The 25,795-nt window shown below is 32.1% G+C and overlaps 1 pseudogene; it reads left to right on the forward strand.

Annotated features, from left to right (window-relative positions):
- The first annotated feature begins 10,368 nt into the window (after positions 1–10,368).
- On the forward strand, positions 10,369–18,785 carry LOC134232616 (uncharacterized; annotated as a pseudogene).
- Positions 18,786–25,795: the final 7,010 nt, after the last annotated feature.

Raw genomic sequence — 25,795 nt, forward strand, 5'->3', positions numbered from 1 at the left:
TGTTCTCTGAAATTGGTTGTAATATGTATTCAACTTTAAATAATGTTACTCCAAACATTTATTTAAAAGTTAATTGATATAATACTTAAAATTTAGAAGAAATGTTTTGTTTTTCTAATAAAAACGTTTATCTTAGCATTTATGAAAAGGGGAATAACTTGATTTTCTTTTTCAACTTGGAAAAATAGAAAATTGAGTTATTTTCCTTTTCAATATGTCAATAAAATTGATCAATGCGGCCATTTTTGAACTGATGCGGCGGTGCCTAAGAAACTGTTGATTAATTTTTTTTGGCCTAACTTTTGAATTAAATTACAACTGTTATTTCCAATATGTTTTCACCGGTCACGGTAGCCTAGTGATAGAGCGTTTGCTTCGTGATCGGGAGGCCCGGGTTCGATTCTCGTTCGCGGCGCCGCGTCATACCTAAGACGTAAACAAAGGTAGTGACTGTTCCTTCGTCAACCGCTCGGCACTTTTCGAGAGGGACGTAAAACAATATACAATCAATCAATCCAATATGTTTTCCAGTATTGTTACCAAATATTTTCATTCAACTTTAATCAAAAAGTACCAAAATCTTGAGTGACTTTGACCACAGGCCTTTACATCGCTTAGAAAATAAAATGAGAAATTGAGAAAAAAATATTTTTTTTACACTCACAATTTATTTTAAGAGATCCAAAGGCCTGTGACTTTGACTGATAATTCCTGAGTCACTGAAATTGATTTGTCGATACCCCCCAAAATTAAAATAAAAACGCGCACCTGTTACAGCCTTGATTTTCCTGTGCATTTAATTCACCAGAGCATTTATCTTTCACATTTATAAAATTGTAGATTTAGATTTTAAAAATGTAGACATAGATTAAATTTAAACGATGACTCCCATCCAAATTTCAATAGTCCTCGGCCACTGACATCAAACACAAAGGCAGCCGAGATTTCCATGCATATTTGGCTTTCTTAGCGTCAGACACAGAGACAGATCCGCACGAGATTTAAATGCATATTTGGCTTTTATAGCGTCAGACACAGAGTCAGGTGCGCACGAGATTTAAATGCATATTTGGCTTTCTTAGCGTCAGACACAGAGACAGGTGCGAATGAGATTTGCATACATATCAGGCCTTCTAAGCTCCTGACCCATCGACCCGCCTAATTTACATTCCGGTAGAATTATCAAGAAATCCTCTCCGCTAACTTTCAAAGAGTAAACTGTCCGAAGTTATGTCATAAAAATTAAACCTGATTATGGAGTTGTTGGGAAAAAATGGATTACTTTATATAGCTAGTTCATTCAGAAAAAATAAGGTTTGTGCCAGAAAAAAAAGATACAAAAATTTAGAAAGGGAAGGTATTGGGGTGAGGCTTCAATGGATGCTTGAATTTTAAAGTAGAACATATATATGAATTTCAATTTATCATCAAGGGGAACTTTCCATGATACACGTAGAAATCTTTAATTTATAGCGAAAAAGAATCTTGTGAATAAATTGTCAAAAGTTAACATTATACAGATGTGCAAAAAAAATATTAAGAAAAATATCAAGTATATACTGACACAACTTTAGAAATACTCAAGCTGTAGAAAGTCAATTAGGAAGTGTCATTTATATCCAAAAATGGAATAAGATAAAGCTGTTGAATCCAATCTTCTGTTGAATAAACTACATGTACATGAAACAAATTTCATATATTGAATTTAATTAGAAGAAATATAACTAATCGTACTACTTTTTAAGATGAATTTACGTGACACTCTTTCAGGAATACTAGTATAGAGCATAGTAACGTTGCCGTTTCTTAATTTAATGAAATATTTTTTAATGTAGACAGCCTACACATTTAGTATACTTCAAACCATATAATGTTTTTGTATTTTTTTTTGGTTAATGACATATATCACATTCTATGCATCAATCTAAATAGCTTGCTATATTAAGGACAGATAATACAAACAATTTTTTTTCTTTGAAAAAGATTTAATATCATGTCACAAGTTTAGAAAAGTGGATGGTTCTTAGAATTTTTTCTCCAAAAGAACTGGAATATGAAAAAGACTCGGAAAATATTAGTAATATTTCAATGAAAAAAAACAAATATAGACAAATCACATTCAGTAAAGGTTAACAGGTGAAAATAATTTTCAGAATATGATATCTTGGCGCTTAAAGTGTAATATAAACTGAAGAAAAATATACCGAGCCCGATGAATTTTATTAGGAATAGCTAAATGGTAAAAATAAGTCTATGTGATATTGCCAATTTTTGTCATTTCGATCTTCCTCTTAAAATTCATCTGGCTTGGTATATTTTTCTATACAAAATCTATACATTTTGGCCATGCATTGTAGAACGTGCGACACCTTTCAGAGTCTGCAGTGTACTCGTCCAATGATGCTTTGTCGTCGACTGTAAAAGTTAACTGAGATTCCTACGCAAAGGAAAGCGCGAAATCTGTATAGGAACTGTTGCGGCTGCGAATCTTCACTCATTGTCGATTCGGCGTAGAATAGAATCCAATATTTAACACCTAATATCTTTGAATATACAGACGTTTTGATGATAAGTTATATCTGTGTTTCTAGAATTTTCTTTTAACTACAAAAATTAAATATTATGACCTAGAATCGTTTTGATAACTCTGGTGCTTGAGTAATTAATATTTTTACTTACTGCATTTTAGCCAAGTTCTTGCTCTGGCTTCGAACAACAATTGCGATATTATATACGATGTTTATAATGCAGTTTTGTGTCATTCAGATAATGCAATGATTATTAACAATACAGTGGAATGTAAAGATTTAAACAGACAAATGGGCGCTGATCCAATTGAAAATGGAGCTTTTGAAAATTCAAATCGCAAGTCTTTTTCCTCAATAAAAGAAAACACAAATGAATTTTGTCAGCTGTGCCGTACATATAGTACATGGGAAGTTCTTGATAAAGCAGTGCTTTGTAACATATCTGATACCCATCACATGATCTACAATGAGTCGTGTTTAACTTTACCGGATATACAACACCACGATCTTATTCATCCATTCATGAACATTTTTTGTTCTAATTGCATGGGGGAATATCAGGAATTAAACCGACTTCACTCTACGCGAGGCTGTATTCCTGTTAGAGGGGGAAAAATAACAACGAAAACAGATTCGATGAGGGATTTATTTATTACGATGATGACGTTGGGAGCTTCTTCATTTCAACAAAATTCTGAGGTAAGTAATTTAGTCAATAAGAAGTTATCAATTATAGGAGTGCTTGCACATTTTTAATCCCCAAACTGTTTTTATTTACCATGGCAACACGGTCCCTTAAACGATTTACTTTCCCACTTGAACGTTGAGCAAACGCTGAAAATCTTAGAGTGAACAGTGAATGAACATTTTATGAATGCGGAACGCAACATGGTGAACAGTGAGAGAACAGAGAACGCAAACGGAGCGCGAGATAACCGGCGAAAGAATTGTGAACAATTTATTCGGAATACCTTTAAACTTTTTCTTGCATTGAAATCATTCTTTTGTATTCTAATGTCAGGTGCCAAAAATAAATTAATAATAAATAAGTAAAATCAATAAACATTTCTTTTTCAAATTTGCCTAAAGAAAGATGATTAATGCACACTAAGAAGTCAAACTGCAAAATACTGTCACACTGAATGTAAATATCTAAAATTTTATAAGGTTCTGAAAAAATGAAGCCGTTTGAAATAGTATAGTCTGTACTGCAAAGGAAACAAAAAACGTTTTTGTAAGTAACGCTGTTTGATGAAACAGGATGATCAAATTCATGAAATTCTTCCTCACATAACAGCTTTACCTTTCTCTGTACCTCTTTGTCAGCCATTCTCGTAGTGTCTTCGTAACAGAGGTGAACAACCTGCATATCAGTTACTAGTTTCTCGTTATGTTGAAAGAAAGTGTCTTGTGTCCGAATGTTCCTAACGCACTTGGTCGGATAGATTAACGCGGTGTCTAAACAACAACTACAGGGGTTTTGAACAAACAGGAGAAGTTACAGTCACAGTTTCTTATGGAATCATTCTTTATGAAGTTTGATAGAATGTTTTGGTGACAAATACGATCTGGATAAGGAGAAGGCATCTTGAATAAGTGTGATTTCAGTTGATCTGTGGTGTATTTAGCTGGTTCAACAGAGCTTATATTATCTGTTTTCATCGTTTTTGTATTCAAAATTCTATTGATAATTGATGCATTATTGAAAACGTTGTTATAGAAAATTAACCTATGTCCCGATGTGCCCTTTCTATCACTTCTTTCATACACATCACTGGAAAAGTCTGAGAAAACATACTCTTTGGTGACATTTTCCACTACAGAGAGCTTACTTTGGGACAATGTAAATGTTGGAATATTACACAGATAGCAATAAAAGTTTCGATACGGATATGTCAGATCTGAAACTGGGTTATTTTCGCACAAGTGTTGAATTTTATTCGTAGCGGATTTTGGACATGTAATTGTGGATTGCCGAGGTCTCGTGATGGTTTTTAGTTTGCAGAGGTAACAAAAAAACATTCTTATAGAGTCTGAATTCATTAACATAGGAAGAGGAACAAGCAATCTGAAGATCTTCATCACGAGAACATGGTTCAGTGAGATATTGATTATCATCTATATACGTAGGAAAGACGACGCCTCGAAGGCTGGTCGGAGGGTAAAAAATAACATAACTGCTCTCTTCCTTGATGTATCTTTCCAGTACTTCAAGAGAGTCTAAGAAATTAATATTCTTAATATTTTCATCAATGGGTATATCCCACTCCACAATGTCTGATTTCTTTTCGCCGTTACACAAAGCACAGTGGATGTTATAGTAAGTATAATTACTCATTAGAGATGTAACGAAGATTCTGTTTTTGAAATTGTTATCAGGGTTTTTGCATTTATCAAGCATCTCTGTATTCTCAGGACAATCATCGACAATGTGATATTGAGGATATATTTCAGGCAATATTTCATTCCTTGGTGACCATTGAAATGTTGAATAATAGAATCGCGTCAATTTTCTTTCGAAAAACTTGTCTGGGCAACACTTATTCTCATGAAGGCAAGAATCCTTGCATGAGCACGAGGGACACCGCAACTGTACCGAATTCATCTGGAATCCAGTTAAGGCCGGCCGATCTTTGCAAACGCCGTTTTCCCCACATGAATTTATGTATATACTCATAAGTCTTGTAAGATTCAGTTTTGAAGAAGTTGTAGAAAGTGAAATGATAAAAATCAGTTTGAAAACAAATGGATACATGATGGTTCCTGAAATTGATCTGAAAGTCAAACAAATTATTGATTAATTATTCATAGGATTATAGACACATATTTGTGAACAAATGAATAATATAAACGTAAATATTTCTTATATGCTGCAAGCTTCATACAACGTGCGCCATTTATTTTGCCAATATATAGAATACTTTAAAGTACTAAGTTACATGTTTTTTTAATGCTTGTGCCCCCTCAATATTATCCTTTTTAAAATAATTGCTTGTCAAGGAATTACGGTAGGTGGTTATGCTCGAACTGAAAAAAATGGCTGTGCCCACCCCCACCCCCCACCCCCAAATGTAAATGATTCCTACGGGTCTAGCAAATAATTTGATTTTCAAAAGAAAGGGGGTAGGAAAGAAAACCAAGGTTTATTTTTTTTTTAAGAATATACATAGCCTTAAAACCTGTAAAGATTTTATATTCTTTAGGTCCACTCATTAACAAATAACGGATATTCCCATAAATTACTATGACATGCAATCAGTCATTAACTTAAGAACTTCTGATATTTTTTTTTCACGGGAATGGTTATGTAAAGCTCTCAACGTTTTTTGTTTTAATTCTCGTTTTAATTTAAGTGAGTGAACGTGCAATTTTAAATCTTAAAGATGATTCTTTTATTAAGAATTTATTATATTGCATTAAGCAAATCCTTTAACAAATACCGAATCAAATACTTGGTAAAAAAAACTTACCAATGATGAAAAGCTGGCTTCGATCAAAAAGAAATGTGAAGCATTATTTTAATAAATCGAGTTTTAAATACTCAATTTACTAGGTAGAAGTGAAAGTTTACGGGTTAATTTTTGGTATCTGTGTATAGTGCAATATCATATTGTTTTTCAATCTGTTTAATCGGATTGTACAACACACTTATATTGAATCGTCTCGAATTATCAGGTTTCACTTTGTATATCTTAGGTGCAGTACCAACCTAACATAACGTACTCATATAAAAGTCTCGGGAGCTGCTTTCGGGACTGCCACGGCAGTGCCAAAGGGCGGGGCTCTTAATTTAATGCGCGGAGCCTACTAGGAAATTAGATTTTCAGTAAAAATGAGGAAATTGGAGTGTCAATAAACAGTGATCTATATAAAGGCTTTTCGAATTCAGTCACGTAGCATCGTTGATAAAAGGGGGTAGCCAGAAGAAGTTGACATGGGGGAAAAAGGAAAATGAAGAAAAAATAGCCCAAAGTAGAAAATACTACATCATGGGGGTGGGGTGGGGTGATAAGGCCAACTTCTTTCAGTGCTATTTTTTTTCCCTACATAATACCTACATTTTCCCTATATCAAAAAATGTTGGGGGGATCAATCAGCCTTTCAATGAACTTTCCTATAGTATAGGTAAGGTTGAAAAAAATTGCCTGGAATAAGTGGTGCATTTGAATCAGGAAATAACAGCTTGTTATATACATTGTCATATACATGAATTAGCAAATATGTACAGCAAATGCTTACATGTTGTCATTCTGAACTGTTTGGAAAATCACAGTACGCATAAATTAACAAAAGATAATTATTAAAGATTAAAAGAAAACGTTCAGACTTATAATTTAATCAAAATAATAACAAATAACTAGAACAAAGCTCGTTGCATACGAGGAGGTCTTCCGTCCTGTTTTAACCGGAAGTGACGTCAGCAAAAAGCAATTAACTAGTCGTCTCCATTTACTTTATAATTTCAATTTTGCATCAAAACCTTAAAAAGTGACGTCGCCGGACGCATTTTGACCACTTCATTAGATTGCGCATGACATTTTGAACAACATTGCTTCTTGAATGTATTACAAATTCTCAATACTTTTTGAGATATCTGGAAAACACTTTCGGCCCCTTTTAATCCCTTAATTTAGGGGTCAGCCCTTTTTTCGAGATATTATTTAAAAGAACTTGTAATTCTGCACATATTTTGTTCTATATGTTTTAACAAAATATTTTTAAGTTTAGAAGATAAAAAGCAAAACAATAAATTTTCGCTCTTTTTAGGCGTTCTAATTATTGACCCCTATATAGCACCATTTTGAATAGAGAAATCGAAAACAACCAGAAGTCTCTGTCAAACTGTAGCTCTACTGGTTTTTAACTATAACAAAGGATGAGAAAAGAAGCCATTGCAATCAGACAAAAACTGTAGAAGGAGTAGCGTTTTGAAGGAATTTCAGAGAAAATTCTCTATTCAGTAACCATGGCAACAACGTTCATCGAAATAAAAAACAGATGCACTCATTATGTATCTTAGTTTAGTTAACTTGTTTGCCAAGTAATATTGAAATCAGACCAAACTGTTTTAAAGGAATTTCACAGAAAATTCTATTTTTTAGTAACCATGGCAACACTGTTAATCTAAATCAAAAACCGATGCACTATTCTATGTATCTTATTGTAGTCTACTTGTATGCTAAGTAATATTGAAATCAGACCAAAACTGTAGAAGAAGTAGCGTTTTAAAGGAATTTCAGAGAAAATTCTATTTTTAGTAACCAAGGAAATACCGTTCATCGAAATCAAAAACCGATGTACTATTTTATGTATCTTAGTGTAGTCTACTTGTGTGCCAAGTAATATTGAGATCAGACCAAAACTGTAGAAGGAGTAATGTTTTAAAGAAATTTCACAGAAAATTCTATTTTTAGTAACCATGGCAACACAGTTCATCAAAATCAAAAACCGATGCACTATTTTATGTATCTTACTGTAGTCTACTTGTATGCTAAATAATATAAGTAATATTGAAATCAGACCAAAACTGTAGAAGGAGTAGCGTTTTAAAGGAATTTCACAGTAAATTCTATTTTTAGTAACCTTGGCAACAACGTTCATCGAAATCAAAAACCGATGCACTATTTTATGTATCTTACTGTAGTCTACTTGTTTGAACAAGTTATATTAAAGCTGAACACGATTCGTAAATAAGCCTACGCCATTTTTGTTTCACTATTCACTACTACCAGCATTAGGGTATACCCTACGATTTCGTTACGCCTGATTGCTTTCTCACCTGAGCTACCGAAGGTAGCAAAACTAAAGAGGCCACACAAGGGGAAACCCAAAAAAACTAAAAAATCATAACATGACACAAAAAAGAATAAACCCCAAAAGATAACTCCCCCGTGAATCGGACAAATTAAAAATACCCTCCTATATAAAAAAGCAACGGAGCTCTCAAAATTTTTTCTGAAATTACGAAGGTTTGGATGTTTCCGAGACGGGTTTAAACCTTGCCGTGTTTTTGTTTTGAGCAAGTTTGGATAATTGCCACAGAACAAAAACCCCATAAAGTTCCAGAACAGGTGAGGTTCAATAAATAACGTATTAAGAAAATTTTATCCATATAATGTGAAATATGAATAAGAAGCACGCGTTTTCATTAGTGTCACGATTTGTGACTTTCCTCTCCTTTTAGTTTCCATAAATGTAATGGTGTGCACAAAATTTGAAAGCGAAAGTAGTGACAGAAAATATAAGGGGATGGGTTATTGCATGTTAAACTAAAATTTTTTGGGGAAAAAGCTAAGTTACATTGATTATACTCTTTGTTTATTTAAATGTAGTTATTTTCAATTAGAGGCGAAATAAATGTAAAAAGAATTGTTACATTGCCTTGTCATAAATATTTAACAGGGGGAAAAGGGAAAGGGGGGGTTCTTAGCTATTCTTGTATTCAGTATTATACTTGAGTCAGTATTTTTTTTTAATTATAATCCATCAAACTACTACACACAAATTAAAAAAAAAAAAATCTGTTGTCGTAAAAAATAGTTTATAAATTTGATAACTTATTATAAATTTAATGATTTTTTTTTTTTCAACTACAAATGAACTTTTATTTCAGCATGGCTTTCTTACAAGAAAAACTGAAGACATGGAGTATGAATATAACTCTTGTGACAGTGAAGTATGTTTTAAAGATAACATTTTTTTGCATTATTCTGCAGATATCTGGTAGATATATAGCAATACTTCATTGCCCCCTTTTTGTCATGTTTATATATATATAATAATTAGCCTTAATCAAAAATTTTGTCAAAAAGTGCTAATGAGAAATATAATTACCCTTTCAAAACAACACTTTTTCTCTCATAGTATGCAGCTGAATTTAAGGATGATTACGGTATAATTAGGACATGTACTATTATATTGTTTTTATTTAATATTTTTGTGGGATAAAAAAGGGGTGTGAAAAGGAATTTTGGGGATGAAAACACCATGAAAATGGGTTAAAATATGGACAAATTTAGAAAGTAAATCCTTGGGGAATATTTTAGTATGTATTATGGATAATGTTTATTTTGAAAATTTATAACAACTGTTTTGTCATTGGTTTAGATGTGCATGTATTAATGATCTTTGGTTAAATTTGGGCCTGGTGGTTTCTTGACAAGAAGTTGAAAATTGAAAATTTAGCTTTAATATGGTGAGTATATAAAGACAGTAGTTTCACCTTCATTACACCAAGCAGTAAGGGGAGTGTTTTATAATACACCTATATATACCGGTATAACTTGGTACAAAGCATTCTTGGGAAAAAAGGGATTTTAAAATTGTCAAAATAAAGAGCCAAGATCCCTTCCAAGAATAGACAAAGTAAGGTTGGTGTCCAAAAAAATTTTTCTGAAGAACCACTGGGCCAAAAAAGCTGAAACTTATGTGGAAGCCCCTGGGGGGTGTGATTCTAAATTTTTAGGCTTTCCCCCCCTGGGGGGGACGGGGACAATAGGGAATCCAAGTTTTACATTGCAATTTATAGGAAAAAAATTTAAGAACCACTTGGCTAGTAAAGCTGAAAGAAAAGTGGAAGCATTCTGGGGTAGTGTAGATTCTATAAAAAAAAGGGTCAATTATTGCCAATTTGAAAACTTAAATGAGGCTTTGCTTCCCAGCCGACACTGGATTTTGTTCTTGATTTACCCATAACTATTGGCAATTAATATAGCCCCCCCTTTTTACACATGATGTTGGACCTGCATCTAAAAAAATTTAGTATAAGACATGCAGTGTTAAAACATGATACCTTTAGTAGTTATTATTGATTTATTTTTTCCAAGAGATGAGTGAAGAGTATGCTTTACTGAAAGAAAGGAAGTTTATAGTTGGAGAGAAGACCATCATAGATTTGCTGAAGAGAGTTAAGTGTGAGCAGTGTGAAGGAGGGATAATCTTTCTATTTGAAGAAGGGGAGGCTATTGCAGCTGGAATTAAGTTCAAGTACAAATCTCAAATTTTTTTAATTAGAACATTGCTATATTTCGTAATAATTTTATATGCCTAGCATGTTATTTGTTAAATAATGCCAAGATTGGTCTTCCATGTCACACTGTATTTCTATTAAATTTAGAATGGACATCCTGGGAAATGGATTTCTACTCCATTTTATGGAGGTGAATTTCATCAGCATGATTTTGAACTTATGGTGCTTTTATCTGGTTAGTTATTGAATTGAAATTTCATTTTAAAAATTCACTTGAATATTTTTTTTAATGAATGCCAAAAATAAGGGGTACATGTAATAAATAAAAAAAAATGAACATTATTGTAAACTAAGCATTATTTGTGTCATCTTTGATATGTTTTTCATCAATTTTAAATCAAACTCTATGACTATTAATTTTCACAACTAGAAAATATTTTTACAATTACAAATCAAAATGATCAGTTCACGGCAAAAATATTAACTAAAAAGTAGGTCTTGGTACTTCAAATATCTCACATGCCAATAAAAGCTCGTTTACAGTAATTGGTTGAAACATGCAAATTTTCATTTTTCTTCTGAAAATTTATTGTTTGAAAAATCTTTTAAAGGAGCAAATTTGAACAGTTTGCCATAGGAGCAAAGTTTGTGAATTTAGTGATTGGGAGTGCCAGTAACTTTTAAAAAATGAAGCCAGTATAGAGTAAGTACCATCAGTATATTTAGTGTTGATTTAACAAAATTTTCAACAATTAAGTTTATTTATATTACAACAAAAGGATGTGGTTAGGGGATGGGGGAGAAAAATCTATATAATATTTTTAATTCTCTTCAAACCCCCTTTACATCCAAAATGGGCCCACTCAGACACCCTCTCCCCAAAAAACAAACACACCCTTTCCCTCACATATCTATATGATTGTGTAAAAATCAGCATTTATTTATAAACATTTTTGAATAAGTTTTCCTATTATATCACAAATGTAATAATTTCGCTATAAACCCTAAAAATCCCGAGTCACCCGGAAACGTTTTGGCCGGAAACAGTTATGTCATCCTTTCGATCACGTTCACGTGTTGTTACGTTACACTTTTTAGCTCGGGTTCGAGATGTTATGACGTCGGTTGCTTTAAGCAAATGTAAACAATGGAGCTTTATTCTTAACGTAAGAAAGCATTTCTGGATTATTTGTGAAAATTTCAACGATTTTAAATGATTTAATTTTTTTTTAGTTTTAAAAATTCATTCTTGCCACATGGCTTCTGGGGCGACTTCCGAAGATTTGCCCCTCGGTGACAAAACCCCTGGAGTGTTATGCCCCCTTTCCTTACGGGTAATAACACTCCCCCCAGGGGAAAAATTTCTGGTATGTACCCTCGAAGCCATGTGATATATGTATATTGTCAAACTTATTCTTTTAAATCATTTCTGTAGGTTGCAATAGAAAAATTTTTGATGCCATAGGGAGAAATGAAAAATTTTAGGGGGGTTTACCTGTTAGTGTTGCAGTGGATGTAAGATATGATACTCCAGGTAATAATTCATACACATCATGTACATGTATGCTGAGGACTCAAAATATAATATATATCTTCACTACCTAAGTGTTTGAATCATTTACCATCATCTATTTTAAGTGGATGATATAAAGGAAGAGATGAGGGTAAACGAATTGGACACTTCTCTAAAATGATGAATATATGAAATTGATGATAAATGGGTTAAAATGTTTTGATTATTTTTCATAGAGGAGTTTTGAAAAATTTTATACCTCAGCAAAATAAGCAGAATACATCTGAGCATTAAAATGATGAATAATACTACATTCTTATAATGCATCTCTGGTGTTTTTGGGGGTTTAAGTTTTTTTTTTTTCCACTTTTTTATCTTTAAGATTTAGAAAAAAAATAGTTTGACAAGTGGTTACAATATACTCATGTACATGTATTATAATTTGTGAGACATCATTCAACAATATATATAAACAAATCTCACTGTGTGCATGAAGAATTATTAAGAAATTATTTAAATTCATCCAAAAACAAAATATTAAATTTTTATTGTTCCTAGGTTTCTGCGCAAAAAATTTACTGCTGTCTTTATGGATGTTGACAAGAAAATCATTATCCATATGGAGGTAGGTGACTCAAGGGAGGTTGATAGGAGGAGCCCACGAATGGACAAGCTTCTAATTGAACGAGGCCTCACTTTCCTGGTTTAAAATTCACCAATTGTGGTAGGGGAAAGTGTATCTGATGCCAGTAAAACAGTTATTTTTTTTTGAGTAAGTTTTTTATTAATTTATTTATTTATACACTTGACTAATTTCTTTTTGATAAATTCTCCAATGTATTCTCAATATTCATCGTGGGAATGAATTTTATGTTCCTTTTAGCTAACATGAGCTGAAACTAGGAACTTTTTATCAAATTTTGTCTTAAGTCCTCTGTCTGTTACCTGTCTATCTGTCTGTAAATTTAACATTTTTATTTTTCTCCAGAACCAATGGGGCCTCTGTTTTACATTTTTACATCAACTTATATTGAAACTGAATTAGTTTTATTGAAAACAACCATTTATTTTCAAGAATCTGAGCCATTTCAACACCTACAACACAGTCTAGATGTATGGCACAAATCAAAAAGACTGGCATCTACTTTGGGGGACCTTGCAAAGAAATCCACATTCAAAGCACTCCTTCCTTGGATTAGACCCATCACAAACCATTTTTGGTGGTGTTGCAATACCTCTAAGGGAAACACAAACAAACTTTTGAAGAGATGGATGACAATATTATACCACTAAAACAAACATATTTGGCCTGGAGGAAGGTATTGAAAAAAATTTTAGACCTATTTGCATAGATATTCTTAAAATTTATATGAAAAGAAGATTGATTGCAAAAATTTCTTTTTAAAAAGATTAATATTTCAGAATCAAAGTCCTTAAATTTTTTTGCCCCTTGAAACACAATTCCTGTTCACACGGAGAGTTTAATTCAAATCAAACATAAAGTTATCGAAATAGTTCGCTTAGCGTTCACACAGAGAATTTTAAGCAAATTATTTTAATTCGAAATAATTTACTGCGCTTAAATTCTTCGCTTGCTCCATGTGAATGTAGCAAACAATTTAAATTTAAAGAGGCTGTCCACCAAAAACCAGGCAATAGGTGGCACATCGCATGTCATGGATTTTTATTATTTTTTGCATGTAGACTTATTAAAGCAAGTGTTAATACATGGCAACATCAAAAAAATTTTTAGTGGTCCTCTAGTCCTATATTTGGTAAATGTCTAATTTTATGTGCAAAAAGGTCAACATGAGGGTAAAAAAATAATACGTTTTTATTTTGTTTAATATGTAACAAATACTTAAAAGCTGGGTGTGTCAATCAATATTATTTATAGAAGACTCTTATCTTTTATTTTTTAATGTTTAAGACTCCAAATTTTATTTCTTTAAAAAAAATTATGTGGTCCAAACTTGTTTTTAGCAAGAGATTTTATGAATTCAGTATCCGATGTTTATAGTTATAAAAGCCAATACTTTATGACAGAATTTTTTCCTCATGTTAATATGAAAACAAAGTACAAATTTTTGAGCCCTTCATAAAATTGGTGGGAGCAGGTATATTGAGGAAATAAGAGGATTCAAATTCACCTATTATTTATGATTTTTCCCAAATTAAACCGATCCCATCGGAATTATGTAAAAAAAAAATACTATTACTGTGTTGTTAAATTTGGCTCTTTTATTGTTATATAGTTAAAAATTTACTTTATTTATTTTTATCCATGTTTATGGGTGGCAGTTGCCTTTAGTTTAAAACCATACATTTTGAATTATTTTGATGGGATCGGTTTTATTTCAATCGGGTATTTTTTTTGGAAATATTTCCTAAACTTTTTTCTTAATTTTAATTTACCAGCGAAATGATATGCCTATCTGTTTCTTTTGAGTAAAATATTTTAAATGATTTTAATTGTCCATATTTCAAATGTATATAATTATTTTAATTCCTTATGTCTTTTACGTACATGATTACAGTGATGATTACAGTGTACATGTAAAACATTTATTTTTGATATGGTATTATATTAAATAAGTGTTTGTACATGCATTATGTAGCAACTCAGAGAAGACAGCTTAGCTTCATTAAATGTCTTATTTCCAAGTATTTTTTTCTTTTTTTAAATTTTTTAGGAATTAATAAGGAGTTAAATTATATTAGTGGCGCATGTACCTTCAGTGTAAATACAGAAAATATTTTTATGTGTATAGTCTGGGTTTATCCAAGTTTTTCCAATCTGTCATTTGTTAACCCTTTTTCACCTATATATTCCTCTTTTACAATTTTGTTTTATGTAAATAAAAGAAGTTCTTTCATATATATATCATTATTTAAGACCCATAAATCGCAAGCAAAATGGAAAAGGGGGGGGGGGGGTGGCGGCATCAGGGCATCATTTTTTCAAAAACAGGTTTCATGAATATAAAAACTTTTAGAATTGGCCAACTAGCCACATATTTTAACTCCATATTAAACGTGAGCACATGTATGTAATTTTTTCGATCTCCATATTATATTAAAAAAAATTTAAAAAAAAAAAAACAACAGACACGTTTCACTGAACCATCTTCCGTTTTAGTTTAAATTGGAGTGGGGATTCGCAGTAATCTTCCGCAATAAATATTAATTGTAACTTATTTTTCAGGGTTTTTTGTTTTATATTTTTACTTGTACCGCTGCTTGTTTCTTTTTTTTGGAAGATAAATATATTAAAGATTTTACCAAAATCATGAAGTAAACATCTCAACTTCGTTAAATTAAATTTTGCGTAAATCTAAAATATTCACGATTCCTTGATTATAGAGGAAAAAAAGTATCACATCCAAATTACATAAGAAATGTTCAAAAAAACCTATCAAAATTAATTATTTTTGCGTATATCCTATATTAATAAAATGTATAAAATATAAAAAAAATATTTAGCATTTTCTGATATTGCACTGTTAGAGAAATTGTACAGAAAAGGAGAAATTACTTATTTCTAATTATTTTTCTTTTCACTTTTACGCAAAGAATTTCAATTTTCTGGAAGTAACTATTTGATTGTGACGAGTATTGTGGTATTGACGTCACTGATACATCAATGGAAACGTGGATTCATCCTGAATAATACAGCTAATTTTTTATCCAAATAAATACGTCTGCAGGCGTAAATGACTTTATTTTAAAAGAAAGTAGTTATTTTTTGTTTAATAATTTTCTTTAGTGTATCAATTTATTTTTTTACTAGGATTCCGATAGTAAGGCGTTAAGCGATTTAAAAGCCACGGGAGATAACTCTTGCACTGCAAAATTTCTTTAAAAAGTCTATATATTTTGCCAGAAAACTAATTCACAAGTGTTTTTCCACCGATTTTATTTTTGAAACATAAAGATGAAATATTTCTTGATTTAGTTCAGCCTGAATTATAGTTTTAAAAATGTATTGGGAAATTACAGTTTTTTTTTCTGACCTAAATTCAATGGTTTATATGGGGAACTCAATTAAAAAAAAACGGATATTTTACTAAATAAGTAATTTTAAACAAATCTTCATTACATTATTCCATTTGGACTACATTGATATTGTTTTCAATAAAATATCACATATTCGTCACATTCGATGTGCCGCCTATAATACAATACTGCCTGGTTTTTCGGTGGACTGCCTCTTAAATTTTGACACATGTGTAAGGCCAGAATTAAACTTGTGTGTGAAAGGGGAACAGTTTGATAGGATTGATTAATTATATATTGTTTAACATCTCTCTGGAGAATTTTTTACTCAAAGGGGAACCCAACACTTCTATGGAACTAAAATTTTAAACTTACTAGCATTAGGGATTTAACAGTGAGAGCTTTTTTTGCAAGCACCTACTGTGACATAGGGAAATTTTGCTTATATGGTCTCATATAAAGAATCGTTCTCCAGATCCTAATTTGGGAAATTTAAAACCCCCCCGTGTAAGGATAGACTCCTTACTTTTCACTTTAAACAAATGTTCTAACCTTTGACTTTAAACAAATGTCAACCACTGCACCCTGCAGGAATAAACGTAGGAAAATAATTTTTATCTGCTTTTAGACTTGAAATTTTTAATTGTACCTGAACCATAAACATGATATTTTGGTAAACTGTCAAGTTTATAATATAAAAGTCAAGGTCACTTGATTTTTGAGTTCCATCTCAATTTCAATTTCATTGATATGAAAACTATGATGGTTTTTTTCCCCCCCAAGTTTATTTTATTTTTAAAACAAAATCATTTAATATGACAATGTGTACCTCTTTCAACAAATTCATGAATGGCTTTGGCTGCCATAATATTTTTGATAACGTTACATTTAACCCAGAATGATAATTATACATACATGTAACAAGTAAAGTTTCTGTAAGGTAAATTTTTTGAGGTATACTTGGTGTCTAAGAAAATTTTGTGTATAATATTTCAGATGTCATCATCCCGAGGGGTTTCAGAATCCAAAAGGGGCTAAATGGCTCAAAAAGATTCATCAGCATACAAGGAGTTAAGGTAAAGGTCCCAAACATTCATGCATTGAATTGTTTATTATACCGAAACAAGCAATAATATTTTATTGAATGAACGTAAACTTTAAATTCGGCACTGCTCTCAAATTCCTTTTAAAGGTAAAGTTACTGAAACCCTATGGCACATCACTAATGAATAATTTTGTGATGTAAACCCTTCTTTTACTTTACTTCTCTGGGATTTTTTTTTTAACGAACATAAATTATATTGTGGGAAAATGCATTACTTATCTGAAAAGATGGAATATGATTAAAAGCATGCTGACAACTGTGAAATATGAAGTTTTATGGCCATATGGATATCTAGAACCAATCAGATAAGATTTTGTAATTAATAATAATGAGATGTAATAATATCTTATATACATGTATTCTTATTTTACAAAAGGTAGTTTTGAACAGAGATTGGTGTGGCTCTATAAAGTACTACACACACTTTGACAGACATGGGCTGTGGAAAACTTCTTTAGCCACACCCTCCTCCACTATGCCCCCCGAAATTCCTTCTCATATGATGCATATCATATAAGAAATATGTTGGCGTTTTAGACTACAATAACCATGTTGGAAGGGCAGTGCGTGTCACAGAGGATGGTCAACCCTATGTCAAGCACAGGTGTCAAGACGGACCAAACAGTGGGTTGCCTATGGAAAAAGGGGCCCCAAAAAACTTAAATATATTCCAGGCAAGGATCCTTTTTAGTATTACAAATCCCTTTTTATGGATTAGTAAAATAATTTTAGATTGATTGATATACATGTAGATATTGAAAGCCATAAAATTCCCAAAAGGGTTTGACTTATCTTTTTTTCCCTATACATTGTAACTGCCCATTATTATTGTTTGTTGAATAGCTTTAAAATGAATACCATATATCCTTCTTTTGTGGTGATCTATTTTTTGCTTTTTTTCTTATCATTTTTAATTAGCAAAATATTAAACACCCAGAAATTATTCCAGCTATAATGTAACATAAAAGCATTACACTTTTAAACAAAAAAAAAACTTCAATCTAAAAAAAAACTTGCTCAAAATAAAAACTGTACTTATCTACCAATTTTCGCAAAATTTCTAACACACAAAAAACCCCCGGGTATACAGAATACTGGTATAACATGTTGTAAGTGTATTCTCTTTTTTAAAATTCAAACTGATGTCTGTGTGCTTGGGGACGTATGGTAAACCGTTGTACACCTACACGAACAGTGACAAGGAAATAAATTTAAGGTCTTCTCAGCCTAACCTCTCTGGAATGATCACTCCATCCTCAAAGACTCAGCATGTATGAAAAGCAGGAAAAAATAAGGTAATGCATGTTGAATTTTGGTTAATTTTTTAAACAAATACTCTTTGTAACTTGATGTGTAATAAATAATTTGGATAGCATTGATATAGATATAACATAATTTAACAAACATCAATCATTCAATATATATATGGGCCCAATAATCATAACTATGCTAAACATAAGTAGGTACATGTTGCTCAGTCAGAATCTGAATATGCAGAATGGTACCCAGTGTATTGTCTGCTCTGGGGGGCCTAAGGCGAACTGTATGTGTTACACAGGCTGGTACTGGAATGCGTCTTCCAGCACCAAGACGGCCATGTTGCCACAAGATAAAGTTTCTGAAGCCTGGTTTCTAAATTTGGACATGCAAAAGCTAGGGTCCTGGTTGGTTTAACTCCAAATTTAAGAGTTGGCAATCTCCAGCACATCATGCCTCAAGCAGAGATTTCGGAAATCAGGCTTTGATGTAACGCATGAAGATTCCTGCGCAGTGTTTATGCGGGGGTTCATAAATCTGACATCCTCCACATGAACACCATGGCACACTTAATTGGAGCTGCCTAAACCTGTCCAGAACCATTTGTGAATTTAAAGGCTGCATTAAATTTAGGGCAAGCTGTAAAAGCTTCTTCAGCCTTGTCCTCATTTCATCTGCGGACATGTTGCAACTGCAGCCTAAAAGTAAAATTGAATATGACAGTAAATGTTTTGAACATTAAAAGTTACTACAGCAAAACTCTTTTAATTTGAACACGATACCAGGTTTTGCAAATTTACGGATATAGCGAAGTATTTGGATCCCCAGATATATAAATTTAGTGACTTTCTTATACGATTATAACGAAATTGGATATAGCAAAGTAATTTTACAGGTCCCAGCGATTTCGCTCTAACCGAGTTTTAATGTACATGTATATGAATACTATGACAATATATCTAAGACTACCATGAGATTGACACATTCCACCTCATCTCTTGTATTTTAGGAGATGCCTGGGCTGCCATAACCTCATTCCTGCTGGGCTGGTCTTCATTCTTTGGCATTTTGCACTTTTAGCATATGGGTGGAGACGAACCTGAAAAAGAAAATGTGAAAGATTCAAAATAATAATATTCCCTTTCACTAGGAGGACCTCAACGTGGTGGAAGGGTGAACTATAAAATAATGGCCAACACTCCTGGATAACGCCAAGTTGTAACACTTACTGTAGCATTTGTCTTAAACTGACATATGGATTCATGCAATTAGTACCTCTCCTTTTTCAGGCACAGCTCTTCCATTTGCCTCGATTTTCACAAGGACAGCATTTCTAAAAAAGGAAAGCATTCAAGGATATTTTTAAAAACAATTTCATATTGTAAGTGCTTTATAAAACATACCAGGTAATAAATATTAAACAAAAGACTGTGTATTTTAATATTTTCATGATGATTAAAAAAAAGGTTTAGGCCAAGCTTAAAAATGTTTGCATTGCCTACCTATAATATCTAGGGAGGGTAGGTAAGAAGATTTTTTTGCACCTTTACATTTTCAGTGCATAACAAAAATTGGTGCACTGAACATAAAAAAGCCCCCCTTATTAGAAACCAGTGATTGAAAATGAAAAAATAAAAAACAGAAAATGAAAAAGTTTCAATATCCCAAAACTTGAAAAGAAATTTGGGTCATTCCCTTTTTTTTGTGGATTGGTAGGCAATTGCAAACAAATTTTTTTGAAGGCCTAACATTTATTATTTAAAAGCAAAGGTGTAAAATATATTACATAAACTGTACACATAGGCAGGTCCAGGAATTTTTTATGGGGGATCTACTGTATAGTTTGAAAGTTTTTTCATCCAGTTGCAACCCTTTATTATGGTGTAACCCCCTTTATTTTAAAATTTATGTGTAAAATGTAAAGATTTCAAAGACCTTTTCAGAATTTCATTTTTTAAAAAGTGAATAAAAATAAAATTACATTTAAAATATAATAAATGTGGAAAGGAAACAAATTTTAAATTGAAATATTTTTTTGTTAAGAAATGATGACAATTATGAAATTGTGTCTTTTTACAGTATAATACCCCCGCAGGTACAGTTTTAGCATTCAATCATCACATTTTGTTAGTATCCATTTGTGACCTAAAAACTCTTGAATTTCTATAAAATACAGGGCTAATGGTAACTTAAATCTTTGGTGCCACTTATCTTTAAGGGGAAGATGATGAATTTCAATAGTAAAAACAACTCTAAGGAATTTTGAGTTGAAACCCTATAAAAACTTCCTAACTTGGTCCAGATTCATTTTTTTAAAATCATTGCTTTTGTTTCATTAGAGATCAACCAAAATTGTTACATAAGGAAGCAAGGGGTTTGAAAGTCCTGACCCAATTTAATCCCCCTCCTCCAAATAGTTGATACCAAGATTTTAAATTTTTTATTAAAACAACACTCTTTTAAAAAAGATTGAAAATTTATTAAATAATATGACCTAAATATGAAAACTGCAAATATTTTATACAAGGGAACAAAACAAAGAAATATTGCAAAGTTAAAGAACCCCTCGAAAAAAAAAATTTTTGCAAATGACTTCTTTTGTAAAGTTCATAAATACTTTAAATCAATCTTGGTATTCCTTTTCTCTTATTTCATATGTTTTTGTTTTATTATTTTATTGCAAAAATTCGTGAAATGACAATTAACTCGATATTTGAAACAAACATTTTTAATTACTATTCACATATGAAAAAAGGTGAAAGAATATATTTGAATTTGAAGTGTCATCATTTATACAGGTTGGAAAAATTGCCCCAAAAGGGATATAAAAGTGTTTGGGATATAATATCCCAAGGGTATAAATTTTAATGCAAAAAATGATGGGTTTTGATATTTATTTCCAAAATAAAAATTTTATTTTTTTGCACTGTAAATTTTAGTGCATTTGGGTATTATCCCAAACGGACTATTATATCCCCTTTGGGCAATTTGGGCTTAACCTGTTTATAGTCTTTCAGGTTGTCTATCTATAGAATATATTTTTTAAATTTAGTTTAATAATTACTTCTTAAAAGTTCAATGAATAGAAAATTATAGGTGTAAAGAAAAAAGAGAAAACATTTCATAATGCAAAACTTGAAGAAATGGGGCCCCCTATATATTTATTTTTTTTTTCTTTCAATTTCACACACAATAATGACATCTCCCTTGTCAATGTTTAGAGAGCGCTTGTTTTATGACCAAGCGCAAAACCGACCCTGATTTCATTGTTGTGTTCGAATGGATTACGTGCACAGAGAAGGTGTTGTGGTCACATATTACTTTGTCTTTGTACTGACTTTTTATTTATCTTTTACATGCATTTTCTTTTTTATGTCACTGACCTGTGCAATTTTCCCTGGTTCTTTGGTCTCTTTTGTTACGTATTGGCAAAAGCGTACAAATGTTACTGTCGATTTGGATAAAAAGGGAAGGTAGTATTGATCTACACAGGTAGAATCTAAACGCGAAATGCATTGAACCGTGGCGCTTTCCCTTTTCAGTTCCAAATCTGAATCAAATGAGAACTAAAATGGGGGTTTAAAAGAAATATCGGGCAACGATAAATCTCTTTCTTTTTTCGAATCGTGTTCAGCTTTAAAATCAGACCAAAACTGTAGAAGGAGTAGCGTTTTAAAGAATTTCAGAGAAAATTCTATTTTTAGTCCCTGGCAACACCGTTCATCACATCAAAAACCGATGCACAATTTTATGTATCTTAGTGTAGTCTACTTGTATGCTAAGTAATACTGAAATCAGACCAAATCTGTAGAAGAATAGCGTTTTAAAGGAATTTCAGAGAAAATTCTATTTTTAGTAACCATGGCAACACCGTTCATCGACATCAAAAACCGATGCATAATTTTATGTATCTTAGTGTAGTCTACTTGTATGCTAAGTAATACTGAAATCAGACCAAATCTGTAGAAGAAGTAGCGTTTAAAGGAATTTCAGAGAAAATTCTATTTTTAGTAACCAAGGAAATACCGTTGATCGAAATCAAAAACGGATGCCCTATTTTATGTATCTTAGTGTAGTCTACTTGTGTGAACAAGTTATATTAAAATCAGACCAAAACTGTAGGAGGAGTAGCGTTTTGAAAAAATTGTTTACAGACAGACGGACAGACAGACAGACAGACGGACGACGGACACCTTACTATCGCATAAGCTCTTCTGGTCTCCCTGACCAATAGAGCTTAAAACCACTATGCACAACTTCAATCCTTCTATTATCTAAAATCAGTAGAATTTTTGCTCCAGCTTTAGCTGTCTCTGAGCCTTTGTCTGGAAACGAAAGCCTATAAATTTTCGTTTGAAGGGAAATAACTCAAAACCGGAAGTGACTATTTGAAATTTTAGATAGCATTCTGATAGAGTTTAGTAACGTCTATCAACTCTGAAAATTTGAGCAAAATCCATCGAGAAGTGAATGAAATATGAGGCCTCAAAGTTGGCGTCTAGGAAAAGGAAAAAAAAAGAATAATAAGAACTAGGAGACTTATTGTTCACAGAACAATAAGAGGTCTTTCCACCTTCTTTGAATTTCAAATTTGTTTCATATCTGACTCCTAAAAATTAAATTCCATGAAAAAAGAAAAACGAAAACTCTCTTAAACCATAGAAAAAATGAAAATTAAAAAAAATGACCTTGACGTTTGACCTTGAAAAAATATTCAAGGTCAAAGGTCAAGGGTCACAGTGCAATTGAACCCATGCTTCTATGACTTAAAGTTTTCAAGTTATAAGGTTTAAAAGTAAGTACAAAGAAGTAAAGGGCAATAACTCATACAAGGGGTCATCAGATGCTTTTGCACTTTTACATTGAAGTTAGGCCTAAAGACCCTGAGGACATTAGTGAAGGTTTGGTGTCTCTACGGTCTACGGTTACGGAGGAGTATCGATAACAAGGTTTTTCGCACAATGGGAAATAACTTTTAAAGGGGTTAATGTTAGGGGACAAGAAGGAAATCTTTGAAACAGTTTTAAGAGTACATACTAATGATGCATAGACATTACGTATATGTTGAAAGACAAAAGAGATATAAAAAGAGCTAAATTTCTCATTTCTGGAATGACCTTGACCTTTGACCTTTACATGAATTTTAAGGTCAAAGGTCAATGAATCTTATGCAGTTGGTCCCATGTCTCTACAACTTGTCGTTTTTAAAAAAATTAATTACTTGTTAGATTCAAAAAGTTTCAGGGGCAATAACTCATTGAAGGGGTCGCCGAATGCTTTCGCAATGAATAGATTGAAGAATCTCCTTAATAAGTCGAAGACATTGGTGAAGGTTTCATACTTCTATGGTTTATAGTTTCGAAGGAGTAGCGATAACAAGCATTTCTTTTGAAAGGGGCAATAACTTCGAAAGCGGTCAAGGTTCATTTACGCAGGGTGAACTGCAATAATCTTTTACGGAGTACATTCTTACGGACTATAAATCTTTTCGATAAATCTTGAAACAAAAAATCACACGGCGGAAAAATAATAATAATGGAAAAGAAGAAACAGAAGGAAATCAATAGGTCTTTCCACAGAAAGGTGGAAAGACCTAATAATCTTAATCATCAGAATCAGAGAAGGTCTTCCGTTGGAAACGGAAGACCTTAATTAAACACAGATATGTGATATAGGCCTATAATATCTTCATTAAAATAAATCAAATAAATGCTCATGACCAGACAAGAAGAAGTTTTGAATTGAAAAAAATAATAATACATTTTTACAATTTATTCAACCGAAACCCTACCTATCACCAGAACCCATGACATCGCGGCTATGAATTTCAGAATTTTGATAAAGGGATCGATGCTTATCACAATCATGTCAATAGTTTGACTGCTCGATATGGAGTATGGAAGTAGATTTTTAAAGTATGAATTTAACCCCCTTCCCCGCAGTCACGCATTTTAACGCATATACTATTTCCTATTTCTAACGCTAAATCACGGATATACATGTACTGTTTCCGTGCAATCACGCATATTAAAGCATTTTAAATGGTTCATTTAATCTTTCATTGCATGTCAATTTCCTTCTATTTTATACTTAGTAAAATCTCACAAAAAAAGTAATTTTCTTATTAAATATTAAGTCATAATAGTATTTACGCTAAACTTTAGTGAAACTTGTACCGTACTATAAAGTGCTTGCGGAAAAATGGTATTGTAATATTTCTATGACGTGCACACTAAGCGTATATAGCATAACAGTACAGTAAGTTGTAAAGAGTCAAGCGGTTGTGGACCGTCCTAACGCCCCCAAGGTACTGGAACAATTGCAAGAAAAATCCAAAAAAAAATTCTTTTTGCCTTTAAATGATATTGTCCTTTCTGACATAATTTATTTTATTAAATAAACTCTGCAATATAGTCATATTACAGAGTTTATTTGATAAAATAAATTATGTCAGAAAGGACAATATAAACCAAAATTATTTGAAATTCGGAGTAGGAAATGAAAATGTCCAAAAATTAACGTGCGACGACGGACAAAACAGATAGCAACATAACACTTTAGTGACTCATTAAAGCTTATTATATTAAGCGATTAAGTTGACAGCCGTGAGTATCTGCCATAAACTGCATTTAACATCCATTGGAATAAAACGGCTTTCACTTGAGATTATACCACATTAAATTTACGTATTATATAAAGGCTTCTAAAGAGTGTCAAATCAAACTGAGGATTCAATTAAGTTCTCGACGGAAGATTAAATTGTAGTGTCAATAGATATACACTTCTTCTTTATCTTGTCCTAAACTGTCAAATGAGGGATGCTGGATAGCATGAAGAAGGTTTTTTCTTTAACATCAACATTTGTCTTGTATCATCTTTTATTATATTTATATAATTCCTTGGTTTGTTCATTTGATGGTAGTTAATTGTGTTAAAAATCGAAAACCTGTTCTGAAAGAATTGTTAATAATACCGTTCAAAAAAGTCAAGCTCTTTCCTCAATTCCCGTCTAAGAATTTCTCAGTTCTAGGCTTCATTCAGTGGTTATCTTTTAATCCATCAGACATGCCTCCCGGGTATTAAATAAGCTAAGTACATAGTTATGATGAGCAAGACTGCCTCAGAGTCTTTCCAAATGGTAAATTTTATGGCTTCGGGGTTTAAGGTTCTGGTGTTAGGACGGGGCTCTAACGATTAACTAGTGAAAAAGCAGTAATTCTTTGTAAATATACTCCTTTGCTCAGATTGTTAATTGGCCTCTGGTTTAAAACACGAACCAAATTAAATTGTTGAAAAGTTGTTGCATTATATTAAGGTACCCTCTATGTATGAGGCCTGTTGACCTCTTGTCTTAATTAGACCTTAAATTTACCAAAATATACATAGTTTGAAAAATAATCCATCATCTGGTCACTCATAATATGGGA

This window comes from Saccostrea cucullata, unplaced genomic scaffold (assembly GCF_032062105.1).
Source record: "Saccostrea cucullata isolate Sc308-1 unplaced genomic scaffold, CSIRO_AGI_Scuc_v1 ctg5970, whole genome shotgun sequence".
Taxonomy (NCBI): domain Eukaryota; kingdom Metazoa; phylum Mollusca; class Bivalvia; order Ostreida; family Ostreidae; genus Saccostrea; species Saccostrea cuccullata.